This window comes from Balaenoptera physalus (assembly GCF_965194825.1).
Source record: "Balaenoptera physalus genome assembly, chromosome: 15".
NCBI lineage: Eukaryota > Metazoa > Chordata > Mammalia > Artiodactyla > Balaenopteridae > Balaenoptera > Balaenoptera physalus.
Window position 1 is genome coordinate 47849421 of NC_138894.1, and position 24783 is coordinate 47874203.

Sequence of the window (24783 nt, forward strand, 5' to 3'; positions counted from 1 at the left end):
CTTATAAGAGCTGGCCACCTAGTACCAAATGTGCTAAGAATACACAGGAAGGGCGGCAATGACTGCCAAAGGAAGGCGTGGGAAGCAAAAGATGAGGAATATGTATAGGAAATGACTGTAGACACATCTGATCAAAATGTAAAATCTGACATTTATCTGTTTGCAATGCTGCAGAAAGGTGGTCTTGCCAACCACGGATGGGCCAGGAAGCAGTGGTTTTTCTATTAAGGGTAAATAAAGTGAGGGTAAAATTTAAAGTTGAGGAATTTTTCTGTTGCTAGAAGGCAAATTACTACATGCAGTAGTACAAAAGAACAGGGGTAAACAATACAATATGCTGTGAATTGCGAATGCATGTGTGGTAATGTCATGAATATATTAACTTCCTTCATTGTCAAGGCAAGTGACAGAGGCTGCCTGAAATTCAGAGAGGAGCCGGCTGTCACTCTGCAGCTCAGACACTTGGAGTCACATCTCTCCTAATAACAAAGTCTATTCTGTTTACATTTGACATAGCGAGCAAGGGGTGGCGGGTTGCTTTTTTATAAGGAAATGAATGAAGGCATGAATGAATGAAGGAGTGAATGAGAAGATGGAGTCTCTCTACCCAGTCCATCCTGAAGCCATCAGTCTTCCCTGTTTGGATGAAAACAAATCATCTCTGACAGGAGCACATTTAGATGAATTTTTAAATATTTCTGGCAATGGGTTGTATTTATTTATTTTAACTATGTCAACATACTGCACATTTCTGAGTCTGGGTCCCAGTGGTGTTTAATAAAAGAAACCTGCAAAGCACTACAGTGTCAGAATCAGGGAAGGAGGAGACTATACAAACATATGGAATTTGAGGGAATTTGAGGATGATGCCAGTGAGGGCTGGTGACAGGTTAACATTAGCTCTACTTGGGTTGCGGGGTCTGGCTATCTGGCTGTTTCCCTATCCTAAATGCATAACTGAGGTAGGAAGGTAAATATCCCACTGTGCTTAGTAGCAGGATCCAGAGAAATGTTCTCAGAGTGAGGGAGGGAAAAGAGCCGGAGGCAGATTATTAGGTTGGAATTAAAATGCAGACGAGATTCATTAAATTGTTGACCCTCCTCCCCACTCCAAAAAAAAAAAAAAAAATTCAGGTTGCCATCTTAAATTGACAGCATTAGAGAGGAATTATGTGCGCTGATTAATAAGTGAATGTTTTTACCATTATGATCGCGGCACCTGCTAGTTATGTCGACATTGAAGAGGCTCTCAAACTACAGTGCTTCCAATAATAAAGGTAACATCAGCTGAAAGTTGTGCACAAGTGTCAGTGCCGGGACACATCATTTTCTTATACGGTTGTGATGTTTAAAAATATTGCCACAATTTCTCTTGCTAGTTTCCTCCGCACCCTCCCCCCAACTCCTACCTATGTATTGCACGCAAAAGCACATCACTGACTCACATCAGTAAAGCAAAGGAAATTTAGGGTCAGATCAGAAGATGCCAAAGTGAGTGAATTCCAGAGCAAGACTCACGTTCAGCTTACCATTTAGAGCCACACGATATGAAGTGATTTCAAAACATGTGTTATTCTTTCCAGGTTCCAAGAAAAATGGTAATTTTATCCAATTTGGGTGGTTGCCAAAGGTGCCATTTCACCAAATGTAGCTACGGTCATAAAAAAGGAAGCTTCAGAGCAGATTAACTGGTTTTGCTGTACTATAATGGTGCTTTAAATGAGCAATTTGAGACAATTAACCTGGAACAGGCACTTCTGAGTGCTTTATCCCTTTAACAGTTTTGGTTCTTCAAACAAGAACAGAGAAAATGAAAATTGGCTCCTTCCCATCGTAGAATCTTCTGTATAACTTTGTGAATATGCATATGATCCATAAGGAGCGTGTAATGGGAAATCTAAACTATGTAATTTGGAGATGTAATACTCCATCAACCAAATAAAATCATTAAAAAAATTAATGGGTATTTATGTGGCTGACTTAAGATAAAAATGTTCTCCATCTTTTGGTAATACTTAATAGCTCCTTCCTTGGATACGAAACACGTATTTTTCATCTATGTGCTTATTATTTACTGTAAAGTATGGGAGGGAAAAGATCATTTCGAATTATATGGAATTATTAAAGTATTAAAATGCTTTCACACACTATCTAGAGATACTGTTCTCTCATTATATTTAAAAATAGCTAGGCAGAGAGAACAAAAATAAAATGAATCTTACTAATCAAAAGGAAGCGATTTAAGAATGCACTTTTTAAAATTACCTAATTTTAAACCACACGAGAAATATTTGGGTGCCTATTATGTGCACGAGATTAAGGAAGATAATATAGAGTAGATTAATTATAGCTATTACCATTATGAATGCATTGTTCTGGAAAGGTTAATCTAGAGATTGTGTACAGGATGGAGTAGAGTCGAGTGATAAAAGACTTCTACCGTGATTGAAGGGCCCCGACTATGTTGTGGGGATGAGCCAAGCTAAAGAGAACTGTCTTAGGGAAAGCGAGTATTTAAAAATCATTGCTGGGAGATTTGGAATTCTTAATAGAAACTCCAGGAAGCCTGAGGCACCTCTGTAATATGGAAATGGGAGGGAAAAAAATAACAATTTATGCCTGGGAAGTGACCTTTCCTTAATGATGTGTGATCCTTGCTTCAGTTCCTTGAGGTTTAAGCCCCCACCAGAAACATGGGGAAGTCTCTTCACTGCACAGACTGAAAGGGTGGTACTCAAGGAAAAAGCACAATAGCTAGAAGGATGACTTATCAAAAAAAAAAAAATTCAATTATTATGTATTCTGTAATAAGTAAACCACAGTCATCTAAATTTTGGAATTTTTCCACATTGCTCAATCCAGCATTTAATTCTCAGACCTTATCTCACTTGACAATTCTGCAGCATTTGACACAGCTGATCACTCCCTCCTTGGAACTTTCTACCTCAATATCACTCTCTCCTACCTTATTGATTAATACTTCTTAGATTCCTCCAGTGGACTTTTCTCTTCCTCTCAACCTCTAAACTTTTGAGTGCTCCAGTTCTCAGCCTTACACACCTCCTCTGTCTTCACATAGTCCGTAGGTCATCACATCCAGTCCTATGGCTGCAAATGCCATGTTACTGACACCCTGATTGACATCTCTAAACTTGATGTCTCCCGTGAGCCCCAGATTCATATATCCACCTGTCTACTCAGTATCACCCTTTGAATGTCTAATAAATGTCTCAGAATGAACATGGCCAAACTGAACTGAAACCAAACTATTCTTCTCCTCGTCCTTCCATTTTGGTAAATACCACCGTGTATGCTCGGTCACTCAGGATAAAAACCTCAGAGTTAGTTTTTCTTCCCATGGAGTTGTATTTCTGTTGTGAATTTGGAAAATGTAAGGACTCAAGATTATTCTTTGCATAAACAGAATCTGAAATACCATACCCAGCCAACAGGTTATTTTCTCTCTCTTCTCAATAATAGGTTACCTAACCCACACGTGCATTTGACAGTTTTTCGGCATGGTTCACATGGTAGATTCGAACCCAGATGAATTAGACATAGATCTTGGTTTCATGGAGCTTACAATCTCATACCTGGAGAGACAACCGTATGCCCTGCTAATCCAAGGCCTGGCAAGACAGTTCATGAGTTCTCTAACTTAATAAAATCTCTGAAAAGGCAATATCTCAAAGATAATGGTCTCTATCCACTCCTTATCCCATCAGATTCTAAAGCATATAACTGTGAGGGCCCATCTTCAGATCTCTAATTCACTGGGAGAAAAGAAGGGACAAAGGAAAGGTTATTACTCCGAATGCTTATTGTAGATAAACAAGGAGAGTGTGGTGGCTCAGTTACATTTTTCAGACTGACTATTTAAGTCAGTGAGGCTGGGTGAGGTTTTCTATGTTCTTCTCCTGGGATCCTTTTAAAGACTTTTCTTTCTAATCTTTTACATTCATTCAACATTCACTGAGTGTTTATTTGCATGGATCTAGATGCTAGAGATAAAACAGCCATTAAGACAGATTTTCTATTGTATAGGAGTTTAAAAGTCTAATGAAGGGAGAAAACCAAGGAAATAAATTGTGCAGTACCAGGACTCAGATGTGTTGAGTGATGATGGGGGACACATGTTGATGGTGTGCACTGTGCCACCTGGTGGGCTTAAGGCAAGTCTGTAACGAAAATGATGTTTGTCCTTCGTCCTGGGCATCCAGAGAGCAGGGACAAAGGCAAGAAGGTGTGAAGCAGCAGGGTCTGTTCACAGAACTGCAATTCTCAGCTTGAAAGTGAGGAAGGCATGTTCAGAGGTGAGGTGAGGATTAGATCACAGGGATCAGTTGTGCCAAAGCTAAAGGACTTGGCCTTTATCCTATACAAATGGGGAAGCCGGTGACAGCTTTAACGGAAAAGATAATGTGATTAGATGGGCAACTTCTGCAGCTCACTGTGACAGCTGTGTGCATGTGACCTGGACATGATTAGTAGGGGGGAAGCCTTCCTCATAATGTGACTGAGCATAACCAAACCTAGAACCAAGTGTTTACATTGTAACATATGTAGTAAGCCTAAGTCTTCGTCTATTTGCTTTTGGGCCTTTATATATTCTCACATTGTAAATGTGCTCATGAGAGTTAAAAATCTATGGTCACTTATTTATGATTTGACTTTGACCAAGTTACATAATGTCTGCTTTGATTTACTCATCTATAAAATGAATAAAATAAAATATTAACTCTTCTATGAAGTTTTTAGGATGACTAAATAAGTTTTTACACCTAACAGGCTTAGCCATGGCATGTATACAGTGCACAATTAAGTATAAGTTATTGTGGATATTATTTTAAATAAACAATGAGGCTAATAAACAAGGACATTTTTTACTCCACCCAGGGCTGGGGACATGACTGCGTTTATATTTTTTAGGCCACTTCGTGACTTAGTACTATAGTAGATTGTCGATAATTTGAAGAAAAAGAAAATAAGACATAATTAGCATTGATAAATCCCAATGTTAACTCTCAGCCCTGAGCTGGAAAGGAAATTCCCAATTGAAATTTTTAAATGCTGTTAATGGCAAAGTGCAATTCTGGATTGGTCCAATCATGCCATTAAATGAAGTAATCATGCTTTTTGGTGATGAGTTATGGAAAGACTGTGGACACACCCAGAGATACTGAGTGACGCTGGTGTCCTTGAAGTAGACGCCCTCTTACTAGACATTCGCCTTTGCTTCCCTATTCCAGGATTTGAAAAACTCATTCTGAAGCCTGTTTTCCAGTAATAACAACACGTGCTGCCCTATCTTAAATACTATAGCAATCACAATATTGCATGCTTTATATCTACTCTTTAAACCTCACTACAACTCAGTGGTAACAGTTATATAGGTATTGCCATTATTATTTCCATTTTACAGATGAGGAAACTGAGGCAGAACACGATTTTTGATGCCTATTCATCTGACTTCAAAGCGCTAGGGAGCTTAATCACTGTGTTATAAAGCCTTCATTAAAATAGTACTGGACATATATACTAGCTGCTCAAAAATTGTATATTATTTCATTTATGGGTTAGCTGATTGACGAATGGTTATCTTTTATTTTAACATGGAGATACTCATTTGCACCTTACAAAAATCCACTTTAAAAGATAGTATGCTTTGAAAATACTAGAGTGTAGCCAAATATCAAGATTAGAGGTATTAGCATGCTAAGTTGAACCACCCCTTAACCTATTGATTACTAAAACAGAAGAAAACAGCACCTTTTCAAGTTTTTTTTTTTTCTCTTTTCAGAGTAATTGGATTCAAATTCACATCTGTGGCATTAAACCAGTGTTTTCAACCTTTTTTTTTTTCCCCTCCCAATTGTTTAACCTCCATCTACATCTCTGGCATAAATTTAAGCCTTTATTTGTGAATATTCAGATAAGCACTTTGCCTCTAACGGTATTGTTCAGGGCCTGGCATCATTGTTACAGCTGTAATTGTAACTATCAAGACACAGTTCTTTGTAATTAGAAAGTCAAGATGGTATTCAGCAGTATGGCAGCACAGGCTTACATTTGTTAGGCTATTAGAAAAAAATGTTTACAGAGAAAACAGTGTCATTGTTTAGTGCTCTTAATTGACCATCTGCCTGGTAAAGAAATGTCCAAAGAAGGATAAATAAGACTATAGTACACTTATTTATTTATTTTCTTTGTGCAGTGAGGAAATTAGGAAAAGCAGCAGCAGAGGCAAACTAGAAACAACATTGCTAAATCAGGCTGCAAGTGAAATAATGTCATGCATCCATTTCTTGTTTTAATTTCTTTCAGTGTCAAGACAAAGACCTATGGCCTCCTCAAAGTTTATTTAAGAAACAGGTTTTCGATTGCCCCTAGAGCTCCTGGATAATAGGGTTCCCACCTCGGTTTTCCCCATTTTCTCTTGCTAATCCTTGGGGCATGCCCACTCTGCTCTAACCACCCTGTTTTGTTATCCAATGCACACATTCTGCCGATGGATGCCCCGCCTCTGTATTTTACTTAAGCCAATTCTATTCTACCTTCTCCTGTCTCTTCAAACTGTAGATATCTTACCCATTCCTTCAAGAGCTAGGTCAAGTATCTCTCCTCCATCCCAACCCCTATATCTTTTTCCAACTGTATAATAAGACAAAAATCGCTCCCTCCTCTGAACTTCTACAGCACTTATTATTTTTCCATTTACTTGGCAATAGAAGGTGACCTGTCTAGTGTTGGTCTTCTGTTGTGCTGGAACCATTATTCAAATTCAGCCTTGCCATTTGCATCCTCATATGCTTCTGTTTTGACTCTCCCCCCCCTTAGATTGTGAAGTGCTCTTCCTAGAATCACGTCTTCTTCTTTGAATTCCCCCCAAAATGCCCATCACTTTTTCCTATTTTTTTTATTCCAAAAAACAGAGTAGTAGCTGGGATCCTGTGAAATGTCTATCATTTATCTTTAAACAAAACCAACCAAACTCAGGCTGATTTGACCCTCAAGACATGTTTCAGTTCTCTTCCGTAAACATACTGAGTACCTGTTATGTGCCCAACTTTCCGCTAAGTAGTTGGGATGCAGAGAAGAATCCCATGTGCTCCTCCTATCAGGAAGCTAACTTCTGGGAAATGGTATCTGGTAGAGTCATGGGTCTGGGAGAGAGAGGCATAGGGAGAAACAGGCAATGCATGGAAATCAGAAGGTAAGCTTCTTAGAATTTGATTCTAATTGACGAGAGTTAATTTCAGCAAGGGCTTTTCTGTAGTCACCAAAAACCCTGGTTCACATTTGATGGGCCTGTCCTTCTATTGTGTCATACTGGCACGACTGTTACAGAAAAGGCTACATCAATTGTTCTTGCCAGGAAGGAAAACAGTATGTGGCACCCAGGACAGAGCTGGTCCCAAATTCTGTAATTTGGGTCCTATTCCATGTCCAAACAACACAGAGCAGCTGGTCTTGAGGAGATTATCTGTTGTGCTATATGGATGTCCTTCTGCCCAGGGTTTGAATCGAGTTTCCTCCCAAGACAATGAGTGACCAGGCTTATGCTCCAGGACCTGCCTCTTCCAGGATCACAGATGGAAGCCCCCATTACAGCCACACACAGATTCATCACAATATGGAAACCCTTCAAGTAGGAAATGGAACAAAAACACAAAATATGACCTGACCCAATACCAAGGAGCTTTTTTTCTGCCTCAGATTCTAGTGGATTACTCTGCTTGTTATTTCTTCTCTGTAGTTTTCTAGAGGCAAAAGAACCTGATTCACTAACAGGTATTCTTCGAGACTCATGCAAACATTTTTTGTAATAACTTCTCTGACCCATTCTCTTTCCAACTCAGTTGTTCTTGGAGCATTTTATATACTTTATACATTTTATAGTATTTCCTGATAATGCTTTCACCACTAACTAGCTGTAATTGAACTGACCACACATCTTGAGTGTAAATTACTATTATAGTTTTTTTTTTCTTAACAAATTTTATGTAGGCATTTCATAGAATGGGATATCATAGAAGCCTTATCCTAACTAACTGTGTATAGAAACTATTTTTTGTGGTTTTGGTTTTTTTTATTTTTATTTTATAATGGAGTATAGTTGATTAACAATGTTGTGTTAGTTTTGGGTGTTCAGCAAAGTGATTCAGTTATACATATACATGTATACATGTGCAGATAGGTTTTTATTTTCCTGCTACTCTGTTGTCCCAAGCTGTTAAAAGCCTCAGGGCTTTTTCTCTTGCTGTTGTGCCTCCCTAGAATTTTTTTCCCAGGATGGCCTCATAGCTCACTTCCTTTGTTTATATTAGATTTCTGTTCAAGTTCTGACTTATCATTGAACTCTTCCCAATATCCCTATATAAAGAATAATCTTCACCCCAAACCTGGGTATATCCTGTATCCCCTACACGGCTTAATTTTTCCCATAGCTATTAGCATCATTCTAACGATTAAATTGTCTCCCCTTTCTAGATTTCAGCTCAAGAAAGCAGAGGATTTATTTTTTTCTCCCAATGGTGTATCTCCAGGACATTCTGTAGGTGCTTAATAAAGATTAACTTAATAAACTAACCCATTTTCAGAGATCCTTGGTCAGTGTCCTTACAGGGATTGCATAGAGTGCAGAGTTCTATAGAACTCCTGGGCTTTGGATCCCATATGGGTCATTTAGCCACCATGAGACCATGAGCAAGTTGATTCCCCTCTCTAAGGCTGCCTCCTTAACTCAGAATAGAGAGAATGGCATCTCCCTCTTTGGAGTGGTGGTGAGGATATGATGAGAGAGGTCCAGGAAAGCATTGTCTACCACAGTGGGTATCCTGTACATGTGGATTGTTTTCTCACCTTTCCTTTGCTCTGTTTGTTGGCTTTCCTCTCCTATTAATTTCTTTCTCCCATCATCCTCCCTTTTCTCCTACCTTTCCTTTTTTTGTTCTTTCTTCCCTTCTCTTCCTGCCTCCTTTTTGTCCTTTCTTTTGCATGTGCCTCAGTAGCTCTCTCAAAGCATTCTCTCTCTCTCTTACACACACACACACACACACACACATACACACCCACAGCTTCTATTCCTTACTTTTCAAAAGTGTTGCTCTGAACCATATCCCATTTATTCAACATACCTTGATGAATATGTTTGACTTTACTGTCACTTCTTTTTCAGCTGAAACTTTCTGCAGTCCCTTAATTTTTCTCAGCTATCTAAGAATCGCATTGTAGAATCCTCCTTCTGAGGCATTCCTCGATAGGGCTGTTTTCCTCTTTATCCTTTTATGCAATGTCAAGAGCACGTAGTCTAAAGAGATATATGAAACACCAGAACCTACACGTGTATTCAGGTAGAGGTTATCATTGCTTTGGTCACAGGGAACATTTAACACAGAGGATTTCAGCATTGTGGTAATCTCAGTCGAGGTAGAAGCCCTTACTTTGTTGGGCTATGGAAAGACATTATCTCCTATATTTTATTGTTAGAAAACAGAAACAAATTTAGGCAACAGATTGGCTCACAATGAAATATAACTGTAGGGTCTTTAGTCCTTAGAATAATGGCTGGAAACTAGCAGATACTGGCCTTAATTAGGGTTACACAGAAATTCACCTACATTGTTTTAATCAAATACAAGGAGGGTTGTTAGTCTCATGGAACAAGAGGTACAGTAACAAATCATCTAGGTCCGGTACTGTGACTTAATGACCTTTTAGTGATGGCTGTGGCATCTCCAAGAATTCTCTGTGTTCCAGGCAGGAAGAGGGAGGAAGTGGAAGACACAGTGCTGGCAGATTTCTGCTTATAACACACTGACCAGAATGGAGTCCCATGGCTACCCCTGCTGTGGCAGAAGCTGGGAATGAGGTGCTTTTTCTCCAGCCTCTGTGATAGAGGCTGATATAAAGGACGGTTGTTGGGATGGATAGTGGACTAGTTAATTGACAGTATCTACAACAAGAATATTTGTAAATATATGAGACAGTTTTTTTAAAAAAAAGTGAGGTCAACATTTGAGAGCTAAAAGATTACATATTTCAATCCCTTTCTCCTACCAGAAAGAAAACCACCATGATCAGTGTTTTGGCAGTTCTTTTAAGTAAGTGCAATTCTCAGACTGGAACCTAAGTCAGCTGCCACCAGCTCTGCCCTCTTTTCACAATAACCAAGACGGTGGCCATCTCCTAGTCCTCCACACTTCCCACCTTCATCACGCAGTGTTCCTGGGGTGGATGAAGTAGGAGGTCAGAGTTGCCCCTTCAGGAAGCCACTGTGGCCCCATCTTCCTATGCGCACACTTGTTACAGGGCTCTCTGTCTTTGCCATTAAAAAAAAAAAATAGATGAACTCACTGAAGCTCAGAAAAGTTAAAATATTTATGGCTAAACCACCCAAGTAGTAAATAGGTAAAAACAGGATTTAAATTCAAAAGTTTTGTGATGCACAGATGCTAAATTACAAAACAAAAACAAACAACAAACATACTATTTCAGAGAACACAGAATATATGAAACATGACTATAGGATTTTTGTTACTTCACTTTAATGTAAGTAATCAGTTTTTATAATTTACTTATTAATATGAAACATTTGTTTTGTTTTTATAGACCAATATTATTTGTTTTAAACTTCCTCTTATTTAACTCAAGGACTCATTTTTTTTCTAAGCAAACTGAAAGGGTGATATCATATAAATGATACCACACTGGGCAGCAAATATGCCTTTTTTTCCTTCATTATCAAATGAAATAACGAATCTGGGCTTTTAGCCTGAGTGTGCTGTAGGGCTGAGCAAATTGGAGGAAGAAACATGGTCCTGCCTTCCCACCTACTTTCTCTAATCTCATCTTATCTACATTGGAGAGAGTAGCCAAGATACCAGTCCAAAACAGGTTGGACTCTACTGCAGGGCTTTTCAAACCTCAAAGTGCATGTGCCTCACTCTAGAACCTTATTAAAATGAGGTTTCCAATCAGTAGGTCTGGAGTGGGGTCTTAGATTCTGTATTTCTAATACATGCCCACATGACACCAAGGCTGCTGGTCCCATGACTATATATTTTGAGTATCAAGGGTTTACAGACAAAAACGCAGGTTTGGTGCTCAGGCTTGCCTCCCCACCCATCCCTGGAGTGGCCAGAGCCTTATCTTATACCACTGCTGCAGCGGGCTCTGGACAAAGACTGACTTTTGAGAGCCACCTCCCTGATCTCACACTGGGCTGGAGGTATGTGTGTCAACCTGGCTGAATGAGTTCAGTGTGTTAAATGGTCAGGACGTTCTTCTGGTAAAATGATGACATTGACATTAATTGATGACTGTTGGCAAAGTAAGAATGTACTTCAGAAGAAATTAATCAGCAGGTATTAGAGAGCATTGCCCAAGGGCCTAGCGCTCTGCCAGGTGGCATGGGCTGAAGACTTCCTGAGGACACGAGCCAGGCTTCATGCTCTCTCTCACTGCTGGCTTCCAGGTTCTCAACCTCTGCATAAGGAATTCTTCTTTTCAGTGGTCCCATGTCTAGTTGAACTGGTTACCTCACTGTTCTCTCAAGGCAGAATGTCTATCTCTCACAGTGTGGTTTTGCTCATCTCAAATATTAACCTTCTAATCCTGATTTTTATACACATCCCTTCCATCCTAAGTCATCTTCCTGCTAAACTCAAGAAGTCCTGAATTCCTTTACCGTTTACTATTAGATCCTCAGCTCCAGCACAGACCTAGATACATACATAGCAGGCACTGAATGAGTATTTGTGGAATAAATGAACGCCAAGGAAGTGTCATATTTTGGTATCTACAACATATGGACCCATTTACTCTTAATTCTCTGCCTTTACCTGTAAAATCTTTTAATAAGTTGCAGAAACAAGAAATGAATTTAAAATCAATATGGATTCTGAATAACTGATCCAAATATATCACAGGAATAAATAAAAATTGAGGAACCCTTAAATTCTGTCTGTGCACTAACATAGAATTATTTCTTTCATATTGGACATTATATTAAGTCATTAAAATCTTCTCATTTAACCCCTGCAAAAGTCCAATGAGATAGGTTCATAACACCATGATTATATGGTTAGGAAACTATAGGCTATACAGAGCCTGTTGACATTGGAACACAAATTCCAAACAAGGACAGTTTACATGCACTGCCCCTGTGCATCTCCTCTAATACACTGCCCACTGCTTAGTATCTCCCAGGGCACCTCACGTGCCAGTCGCATTACACTTGTAGATAGCTAATATTTGAAAGAGGAATGAAGGAGGTAGAGAGGAAGAGAAGAGATGAATGAATAGCTTTCTAGAGGGCCAATGTATAAGTTCTCACTCACAGCTTATTACCTCATTAAGATCATCTATCCTGGTCACCTTGGGATTTCAACAGAAGTGGAATTTCTGTCCATTTAACCATCAGATGTTAACACATCCCTTAAGCGTTATCAGACCTAGTAGCCCTTGCAAATAGAGAGGCATTTTTGCCATCTCGTATTTTTATCTCTCTTCTGAGGAGATCCAGGGAACCTGAAACTCTGCCAGAAATGAAACCAAAAGTGATACCTAAATTAGCAATGACCAAATTAGCTTTGACGTTCTCACAGATCTTTAATGTTCCTTTCTGGAAGCCTGGCAGGAGGATGGAGAAAATAGCAACACCCCAACACTCAGCTCACACATGGGGGCCTTTGCCTTTGCTGTTCCCTCTGCCAGGAATGCTCTTCCCTCAGTTACTCATAGGATCTGGATGGATCCCTCACTGCATTTAGGCACCTGCTCAAATGTCACGTCATTCAACAAACCTTCCCTGACCTAAAAGAAGACTCCTTAGTCACTTTTCACCCTGTGACCCTGTTTTATTTTTTTCTTCAAAGCCCTCATTACTGTGTGAAATAGCATAATGTTGATTTGTAAGTACCTGTGTCCTCCCCACTAGAATGTCAGATTTCTTTTTTTTTTTTTAATTTATTTATTTTAGAATGTCAGATTTCTGAGGTAGCACCTGAATTGCTGTTGTTCACTTCTGATTTCCAGCACCCAGGTGGAAATCCATCTTTTCAGTGATGCCCCCAAAATATCCATTGACTAAATTAATTAATATGGAACAAATACTTTAAACAGAATACTTACATTCCAATAAGAAATATGGCCACTCCATCCACCTACTGAAGGCTAATAGCTTCTTCATGATTCTGTCCAAGATGTACTTGGCTTCCCAACAGGCCCTGCCTCTCCTTCTCTCTACCTCACCCCATCCCATATTTAAGTTAGACCAGATTCCCTTCAGTATCATCAGCATTTTCATGGGATGGATTCAGGAAGCTGTTCTGACTTACACGAAAGAGTGTCTTAAGATGGGGAAAGGCTCTTTCTGTCTTTGCCAAGTGATGGCATAAGATCTTTATTAGGTCAGTGAACCGCAAGCCTCTTAGGGAGGTAATCTGTCCAGCTCATCCTGTCACTCTTCAACTTAGTGCCGCTCAGTAATGATGCACTCTAGCCGTCATCTCTATTATCCTTGTGCAATAAAGTGGCCACCTCCTTCCATCTTTAGCTCATTTGGAGTCCAGTTTTGCATCTTCACTTGGATATGTTTGTAATTGCATCTAAGAACCCATAAAGGACAAACCATTCAAATAGTTATCAGGTGTATCTTTCATGAGAGAGAAAAGGAAGTTAATGGCAAATACTACTCTTGGTTTTCATGTAATGACAAAATCCAACAAACTTGATATCAAAACAACAACAATAAAATCTTGTTGGTGTCATTTGGGAAAGGTTGCAAGATTTATATACTTGTGTAGTCAAAGCCACATTCGCACAATGAAACACTGCCCCGCCCCCAAATCTCTTTTATCTTCAACAGATCTTGTTTTAAAGGTACCTGCCCATTTATTGTGGATGACAGACTAATAAAATGAAGTCATTTTAATAAACGCTGTATCAGAATATCCTATCTTCTAATGTGGCAATGTGAAATTTCACCACTGGAGGAAACATTTAACATTCTGACTATTTTAATACTTTTAATAAGTATTTGCAATTCCTATGATAAAGCATCCCAGTAGAAAATGCATTTCCTCCAAAATTTATGTGGCTGCTGGCAGGTGGCCATTTTCTAATTTTCTGTCTCACTTACATACATTTATTACAGATTTCTAACTACCCCTTTTTGCTCTTTGACTGGCTTTGAGCATGCTGTTTCCTCTGAGTAGGAATGTGTGTGGTTAAAATTGAGGATGGTAAACAAGAGCTTTCTGGTTTGCAAATTGGAGGGTTGGTTATATCCCCTTGGGGGGTTCTTTAACATCTATTTTATTCAGCTCTATAATACATTTGAATCAAGTCTTCAGATACACATGGAGCTTGAGAATCCTTTCTCAGTGCCTCAATACAGTTAAAGGTTGGGGACAGGCATGAAGGTGGGATCAGGAACGGGGCCTGGATCATTATTTTGCTCTATTAAGCTTTGGGCTTGCTCAAGAAATGCAGTAGAATTTGTGAAATGCTTGTTACAGTAATAAGGCTTAGACATAGTAATATTCAGGTTACGCAAACCATATTTTAAATACAAAGGGAAAGGAACTATTTAAGAAAATGTACTGTAAATCCTCTTGAAGAAGAAAACAATAACGTTTAAAATTTTGTCATCCCTCCTTCATGTGTATTTCAAATCTTTGTTAAACATCTCAATGTAAAATTCCTGGGTACACCTCCGACTGAAACACTGCAAAACAAAACTCATGATTCCTGCTACTTCCTATTCCCTACCTTCTGAGTACCCAAAATTGCATCCCTTATCTGCATACTGGATCTCACTTAAAGTTATCGCCATTCTCTAATCAGACAGAACAGAAATATGAGCCTTCTTCAGGCATTTCCTTTTTATATTATCCCAAGGCCTGCTTGTCCTACCTATTCAATGTTTCTTATTTCCTCCTTCAATTCCTACTGACGCTGCCCTGGCTTAAGTGCTTATTATTGCTAAAGGCCACTATGTTTTATGAATCATGGTCACCACCAAGGCATTATCTCATTTAAGCCTTCCAACAGTTCAAGAGTCATCCCCGTTTTACAGACAAAGAGAAAGGCAGAAACTCTCAGGGACTTTCCCAAGGTTACTCAGCCAGGAGGTCTTGGAGCTGGGATTTAAACCCCGATAGTCTGATGCCAGAAATGAAGCTCGGAACCACTAGGCCACTCCCTGCTGTTACAAAAACTTAATAACCGTTCTCCCTGCTTCCTTCATCTTGTCTCTCCTATTCCTCTTCTACGTTTCTGCCATAGACTATTTATAAAAATAGCGCTCATGTCATAACTTACAAACCTCTGATGGTACCCTGATGCCCATCATTTATTCACTCAATGGTTCATTCACCATGCATTCTTTTATTTCATCCACACTACAAATATTTATGGACTACACATTATGTACAAAGCACAGTCTAGGAATTGGGGCTTTTATAAGGATAAAAAATTGTCCAAAGTTCTTGCCCGGTGGATAGAAAGTAAGGAAATAGTGATACAACACAAGCTTGGGTAGTGGCAAGTGCTATGAAGAAAGAATATGGCGAGAAAAGAATAGGGAGGGAGAGGATTTGTTGTTTTAGACAAGATAGTTAGGAAAGCCCTCTGCAATGAGTACCATTTAAGTGTAGACTCAAATAATAGGAAGGAGGATGCATTCCGGGCCAAGGGGAAAGAGCATTCATGAAAAATGAAAAGCAAATGCACAGTCCTGAAGCAACGCTATGCTGAGGCTGTTCACGAGCTGCGGGGAAGCCAGAGTGACCGGAGCCAGGAGAGAGCGCTGAGACAAGAGAGGAGTAAGGGAGGCAGAGGCCCTGTAGACCATGGTTGTTTCTTTAGAATAATATTCCTTTTCCTTTCATTCATGCACGTGTATTTCCAGCCTCTTTGAAAAGGGGGCAACTTGTCACTATGCACTACTTGCTGTCTTCCAAATAGAGCATGCACCTTACCACCTCTCTGATTTTATCCATAGTAGAGTCCCGCTTCTCTGTCTTCTGAAATCTCCAGCCTTTAAGGTCGATTTCCAATGCTACAGCCTAAGCTAATTCTTCTCTTATGTCTGATCTTGCTTTAGCTGCCCACTCAATGAGGACAGGGAGGGGGGAGGGCAACTGTGGAAGACCTCCAGGGTCAGGCTACTTGAGGTTAAATCCCACTGAACACCTTGTTGGCCTGGGTCCTTCAGGGCAACTGAGAAAATCTTTCAAAGCCTCAATTTGGTTTTGACATTTTAAAAATACAGCAGTAGAGGAACAATTTCATAAGCTTTTCAAAGGAATAAGTGATATTATCCTTGCATACAGTAAGAATCCAATAACTTTTAGCTTTAAATTATTTTAAAGGAGTTCTGGGATACCAGGGCCCTTCTCTTATAACCCTAATACCATGTGCTAGTGTTATGCTTCTATGCAATTGTTTTTCTGGGCTAGATTTTAAGCATCTTGAGAGCAAGGACCATATCCAACTTATGTAATGTTTCTTTCAGTGCCTTTGCATGGAGTAGGTGTTAATAAAATGGGTTAAAGGAATTTATAATCCAAATCACCAATTTATGTGTTTCATCTAAAACATTTAGTACACGCATTAGCGAAAGATTTTGTAAAGTCTAAAACCAAGTACTTTTTTTTTTTTTTTTTACAATGAGGTTGAGATAAAGGGCTTAGGAAATAAAGCAACACATGGAGAATATCTTTATGCTCTTGCGAGCAGGGGAGAATCTTGAACAAGACACAAAGAGTACTAAACTTAGAGGAAAATTGATGAATTAAACTGCATTAAAATTTAAAACTCAGGCTCATCAAAAGTGAGTGATATGACAAAATACAAAGTACAAGAAGATATTTGCAACATATAATCAGCAAAGATTTTGTATCCAAAATGCACATAAAATGTCTACTAATAGATTTTAAAAAGATACAAGCCTACGGAGAAATGGAGAATAGGATAAAGTAGAAATTTAACAAAAAGTAGAACATGAATTGTGAGTAACAAATGAAAAAATGATCAAAATCTTTTGTAATTAAAAAATAATATTAAAGACCTTAATAACATAACATTAATCCTCACTACATTGGTAAAAAATAATTGTTAATAACTACTGGCTGTAAGGATGTGGGCCCTTGGGAATACATAGACACTTCTGGTGGGAGCAGAACTTGCGTGTTGGGAAGTGACTTGGTGCCAGCTTGTGATTTTGAACATTGGCAAGCCTTATGAGCCTGCAATTCCACTTCTATTTATGTGATTTAAAGAAACTCCTGCTTATGAGCCTCAGGAGATGTATACAAGAATGTTCATAGAAGCACTGATTATAAGAGCAAAAACCGGGGACCCATCCTAGGCTAGTATATATTATAGACGAAGTTGTGTCTCCCTCACCCCCCCCCCCGACAAAATCCCTGCGTTGAAGCCCTAACCCTCAATATGACTGTGCTTGGAGATAGAGCCTTTAAGGAAGTTATCAAGGTTAACTTAAGTCATTCAGGTGAGGCCCTAATCCAATAGGACTGGTGCCCTTAAAAGAAGAGGAAGAGATAACGGGAATCCACATCCACAGAAGAAAGGACAAAGAGAGAAGGCAGGAGTCTGCAAGCTAGGAAGAGAGGTCTCACTAGAAACCAGCTCTGCCAGCACCTTTACTTTGGATTTCCAGCCTTCAGCACTGTGAGAAAATAAATTTCTGTTGTTTAAGCCAATCAGTCTGTGATATTTTGTAATGGCAGCCTAGCAGATCAATATAATAAATAAACCACTTGTGATATATGCATACAATGGAACATTATACAGCAATAAAAATGAATAAACAGCTACACTCTACAAGGGGATGAATCTTAAAAAAATATCTACTAATAAAGTCAAGTCATGAAAGACTATATTCAACACTTTACTATTTTTATAAAGCTTGAAAACAAGAAATAGTTAATAATGTAGCATTTTATACATATGGATTATATTATATGCATATAGATTAAGACTATTTTTTAAGCAAGGTAATAATCAACACAAAATGCAGGATAGTGGGAAGACTAGGGAATGAGATGAAGACCCTCACATAAAAACAATGAAATAGTTAATAGTTTAGTTTTTAAGTCAGGTAATGAGTTTACAAATATTTCTTTTATTATTATGTTTTAAACTTGTTTATAGACAATATGAGATTGTTTCTAAGTATCAAATATTATGTAAAAAGGAACAAGAGCTGTTTTCTTTTTTGGAAAATGTGCCTTTCTGTCATATGCAAGGATATAGCCTTCAACATTTTTTAAAAATTGCAATTATTTTCCTCTCTCTTTCCTTCACATTCTCTGCCTTTTTCTTCTTTCCATATAACTGGATTCTCTATAAGCTTTAAAATCAGGAAAATGGCCAATTTTATTAATTCTTTGCTATGAAAAATACCCCACTCCTGTAACAGATATGTGAGAGTACAGTATTCAGAATTGATTCCAGTATAAAAGTAATTCTCAGCTACTTATATTTAATTTGTGTATGTGAAGTACCCTAGTCACCACAAAGATAACTGACTTTGCTCTGAAGTCTCTCAATCTACATATTAATTTCAACTTCTTTCTCAGACCCACATCCTCACTGGAACTCTTTGGTATTACCCATGTGAACTTAGAGGAGCTGCAATATCCACAGGTTTGTCAGACATCATCATATCCGGTCTGTTGGGCAGAATCTGTTGATGTTATCCCAGTTCTAACCATACAGAGTTGAACAACTACCTTCCAACACATTATGGATTCTTTCCTATTTTACAGGTCGCATTCACTATCGAAGGTTAAGTGTTGCTGTAAAATTTTAGCTACATTAAAATACTTATAGCAAAATCTCTAGCAGCTAAGGGAGCATATTTTCCAATCTCTAATGGGTAATCTAAAAAAATAATGTAAATTCTAAAAACATGTAGTAATAGCCCACTCTATTCCTCATGCAGCTGTGGGACCACAGCACATGTCCAGAGTAGCAAAGTAATTATTTTTAAGGAATTTTCCATCTAATATATATAGATAAGAGGTGGGGATGTTGCTGGGATGGGTTGTGATAATTTCCATCACTAAAACACTGCATTTTTGTGATATTTTATTGCCACTTGTCCTATCCTAAAATCTTCAAAACAAACTGTCAGTCTTACCACGTGGAATGTCTTACGACAACCAGAGACAAATTTGGTTCTAATCAGGAAGTTTCATGCAAGACATCATCTAAAAAAGCAGGGTGGGCTGTTGAATTATTATTATTTTCTAATCTTTTTTCAGGAAATATGTTAAATGTGAAACCTTTCAATGTTAATAATTCAGGGTGACACCCATCAACACCACCACCACCAGCTTGGAGAGTTTGATGACTGAAAAACAAGTTTCTTTTTACAAATATCAACCCATTTCATTGGCTGGCTGTGTCTGAGCAGGAAACACTGAAGAAATAATGGCATGTTCATATCACCAGAAGGGTCATAATAAAAAGATTTGCTTCAGCAGGTGATTCGAAAACCTAGGCGGCATTCATTGCTCTTTCAAAAATAAAAGTTTCTTCTCTCATTCAGTGAAGTTCATTTTCCGTCAGATGCTAAATCTGTACATCCCAAAGGCACGAATACAAAAGCAGACTTCCTTGTTCCCTAATTATCTTTGGCGGAATTGGTATCATCAAAAGAAAATCCCTGCGAAATCAACTTACACAAGAAGGAGAACAGAAAACAGCATGTCATTTAAAAAGTCATCTGTTGCTATGGCCCACCCACAGGAGCACAGGGATTGAAGCCAGTATCCTCTACTAGACACATCACCAGAGCAGGCTGGGGAGGTAGAATAAGATGATACCAGGTCTCCTAACTGTTGCAGTGGTTGTATTATTGTAAGAACCTAGAGGCTGGGGGAATAATGTGAGTGGTTCTTTACACTTTATTGTATCTATGCTCAAAGAACTACCACTTTCATTCTCAAGTTTAAAGATCTTGACATTTGGAGTAAATTTCTTGTGGAAGTGCAAAAGTTCCATTGTGTAACACTGGGTTAAGAGCTACTGGACTTAATACCTCCCTGAAAGTTGACCACCATCACTTTGGAGTTCCATCAGGACTTCTCTGTTCTCTGGTAATGAATTTCCGTTTAATTTTTACTTTTGCTGGTCGGACTGGAATCCATAAATATAAATGGGAGGGCTGTTGGCCATTATGGGAGCTGTAATTCAATCCACACAGCAGGCTCTGATAAAAATGTACACTGGATAGAGCCCTACTCTTACAGCTTACGTTTACCTGAAACTCTCTGTTGAATTATAACCCAGTAATGTCTATTTTCTCATGTATTATCATATCTGTAATGATAACAAAATCATGCTAATCCATTCTGATTTTTTTTCTTTTCTTTTCTTTTTTTTTGATGACACTGAAGTTGAATAGCCCCTCCAGCCAGCCTCTTATATCAAAGTGCTTCTTTCCTATCGTGCCTCTTAAGAACAAAACTGTATTCCACTCTTCGGCACACTCTAATCTTTCCATTCCTATTACAATACTTCATTAATTTGACTACCTAGTTGCTTTGTAGCTTTGAAGAAGGGCAGAAGTGGAAAACACTTGAATTCACAGTAACCTCTGGCAGGGAGGGTTTGTTCTTCCAAATATTTCAGCTATTTCCTCCCTGCTGGCTTACTATCATGTTTGAGTTCCTGTGAGGAGAAGATAGGAATCATGCTCTCCCACCTTAGGCATCATAAATACTTTTCAGATAATAGATAATTCACCTGATCTTATGCGCTCCTGTACACTTAAGAGATTCTCAGTGTGAAGAGAAAAATGCATTTTGATTTGAGGCATTCCTAGGTTTTATAGGGGTGCTAAATTATATCCCTATAATAGTGGGGGAACGGCTCCTCTCATCACCGAATGCCAGCTTTATCTCTTTCTTTTCCCCTTCGCCAACCTCCAAAGAAACATCTGAACAGCCACACAACCTGATAAACAGCAAGATTCCCCTATATATAACCCCATGTTTGTGATATTAAATAAAAGTGTGTGGGCAACATGGATTACAATGGTCTAAAGGGTGTAGAGTACGGGAATTTAGTTACTTTAAATCTCTGAAAGGAAATGTGAACGTCTGCACAAAGCAGCCCCTTCCGTTCTAGTGTGCTCTAAAGATTAAAAATGTGTCCTTATATTGAACCTACATCTGGCTGGGTCAAATTTCCTAGTCTTAATCTTGCCCTCTGGTGCTTAACTTGTCAGTTTTATCTCTTTTCATAAGACACTTTCCCCAAATTTGACTATAGGTATCAGACTTATTTTAAGTCTTCCCTGCACAATTACTACACATCTTCCCTCTGCGGCATGGCTTCCAGAGTCCCCCCAATCCTGATCAACCATTCTCATAGTGTGTAACTACTAGGATGCCCTCACAATAGAGCACATTTAAATATTGTCTTAGGTTAGTTTCCCCTGAAAGCAACCTGAGCCCAAGGCTTAGTGCTCATAGTTGATTTGAGAGGTGATCTCAGCTGTGAGTCTGCTGGAAACTGTCTACCTCAGCATCAGGGGAATTCCTGTGTGCTGCAGGAAAATGGGGCAGGACATCGGAAGGGCTGCTACCAATGCCAGGCTGGCAATATAAATATGTGAATCTGGCCAGGTATAGAATGGGAATTCTCAACATTCAATGGGAATGTTGAGCCTGTGGAAGTGCAGAGTTTAAATCCTGCCCCAAAGCATTACAATTAAAAAAACATATTAGTAATAATGTAGATGCTACACAGGACAAACAAAATATTTCAGCTTGTTTGTAATCTTTGCAGCAATGAGCAGTTGGGATGGTGACAAATTCAAATGCACATCCGGTCTGAAGGAGGCTGCCATTCGTCAGCTCTAGCCAATTATTACCATTCAAGAATATGGGCTCCCCTATGTTCATAGCAGCACTATTTACAATAGCCAAGATATGGAAGCAACCTAAATGTCCATCGACAGATGAATGGATAAAGAAAATGTGGTACATATATTCAATGGAATATTACTCAGCCATGAAAAAGAATGAATAATGCCATTTGCAGCAACATGGATGGACCTAGAGATTATCATACTAAGTGAAGTAAGCAGAAAGGGAAAGACAAATACTATATGATATCACTTATATGTGGAATCTAAAATACGATACAAATGAACATATCTGAAAAAGAGAAACAGACTCACAGACATAGAGAACAGACTTGTGGTTGCCAAGGGGGAGAGGAAGTGGGGGAGGGAACTATTGGGAGTTTGGGATTAGCAGATGAAAACTGCTATACATAGGATGGATAAACAACAAGGTCCTACTGTATAGCACAGGGAACTATATTCAATATCCTGTGATAAACCATAATGGAAAAGAATATGAAAAAGAATACATATATGTATAACTGAGTCACTTTGCTGACAGCAGAAATTAACACAAAATTGAAAATCAACTATACTTTAATGAAATTAAAAACAAAACAAACAAACAACAAACCAAACCAATGGACAGAAAAATAAATTGAAAAATAAAAGAGTATAGGCTGAACATTGTTAGATCTTTTGATTCCTTCCGTGAGTATCCAAAAATCCAGATTTTATGGGAAATATCTTGATTTTTAAACATTGCAGAAACTTAATGTGTTTGGGTCCCATGAAGCACATCTAGGGGTGTCCACCTCCCATTTATAGTCTCTGGTCCACCAGCAACAGCAACCACTGCACAGGAGCTATGGAAACTCAGGAACTCAGAAGACCCAAAATGGCCCATTCATGCATTTCTGGGCAAACTGGTTTTGCTAATGCAAGCTTATTTTCTATTGAGCTGAACCCTGTCTTTTGGGTGGAGTTGGGGGTGGGGCTCTAAAATGAGTAACCAGTTTTTCCCCGTTGTTAATGTAACCCAGGTTAAAGCAGCGTTGCCTTTCTTCAGGAACATTTAAGGTAGAGCTTTGATCTCCTCTCTACTAAAATAAAGTAATGCATTATCCTGACCTCAAAAAAGTAGTCTTAATTAGGGGCCTTGGATGAAATAATTGACCTTGACACTGCCTTAAGCTCAGGGGCACAAAGCTGTTATCAAAATGACTTATTGAGAAGTAAGACATGCTGCAGTAAAGACTATTTATTTAATAATTCTACAGTTTTAAGTTCCCAGAATGCTTATACCACAAGGACAAATACTAGCTTTGGAGTGGCCAGTAAGAACTGGAATGAGATTTCTGTTGAGATTATGCATAGGTAAAAAATACAGTCTTCATTTAAACACTAGTATTGTTGATATTTTTAACCTACTTCATTTGCATTTTAACATAATTATTTGATTGTGAAAAGTCTTATGTGTTGAAGGGTGGGTATCTTTTTAAGCATTGGCACAAAGATTGGAAACAAAAAAGTGTAGAAAAAGCACTGGACTAAATAAAAGGCAAGAGATTTCATTCTTGGTCCTCACTCTGTCGTCATCCAGTGTAGCCTTGGAGAATTTTTTATATGATCATCTTTACAATCCTTAAAGCTTTATTATCTCATACAGTTAATATAATTATTGTCTAACTTCTTAATCTGACCTTTCTTTGTCCTATTTAGGTAAAAACCTAAAAATAAAACTATGATCAATTCTTCTCACCACGGAAAACTTGGCAAAATGTAAAGATGACAAAATATGTCTTTGTAAAAAAAAAAAAAAAAAAAAATATGTCTTTGTAGTTCCCAAGACTTTCCATCTGGTACTTTTTCTTTTTCTATGACCTACTTCCTCCCTTTATGTTCCTTTGCTCACACCCACAAGATACTTTGTCACCACTAGTAAACTCTTAGTCTCTCACCAACCTGAGTTCTCACCCAAGATCTCCAATCAACCATTTACCCCATAGTGAGAAAGAGCCAACCAGCTGCTGTCCTTTCCTGCATTTGCACTTATTTCTGGTTACAGAGTTAAGATTTTACTTTCCTATAATAGGAATTCAAGAAATAAGTATCCAAATGGGAGAGGATTTAGGGTGCCAGTAAAGAATGATTTCTACTCTCCCTCTAGACTTTTAAAGGGAAAATGGATGTATACACAGTATGGAAACCTGAGGCTTCAATTGTACAGGTTATAGAGACAGACTATGGCAGGGCCAGGAGAAGAGCTCAGGTCTTCTAACTACGGATACTGAACGTTTATTAGGTGACTATCTACTAGGCATGGTGCTGAAGTCACAGAGCTGAATGTGACAGTGTTTGCCCTTCAGGAATTCACAGGCTAGCAGAGGAGATGGATAGAAGCACATATCTACAGAACAACACAATGTTTGCATTCTTAGGCCCAGGTAGGGCCTGGTAAGATGGGCTTTGGCACAGGCCAACAGGCCCCATCATGCTTTTCAACCTTTTTTAAGATAGTATCTGTCCACAATAATCCAATCAGACCATGCAGCATCTGTTTCCTTTATCATTGTCTCTTAATAAATCATCTATCCCCTCCATCTCTCAATTTCTTGTCCTTGCTGTCAAGTCACTGCTATTGTTCTGGTATCCTACCTCCCCCAACACATTTACCATACTCCTTGTTTCTGCTTTGGACCTGAAAGTCATTCCTGGCTCTTCCCTGTATTCCTAAGACAGCTAAAGTCATTCTCCAGTTGCTTTTTAGTCCTAGGTTTCATTTTGGTTCACCTGACATGGTGCCTCTTGCCCCAGTTACAAAGATAAAAAAAAAATCCTCTGAGAACCCAGAAGAGAGAATATTTAATAGAAATAGAAGAGTGAGTAACATC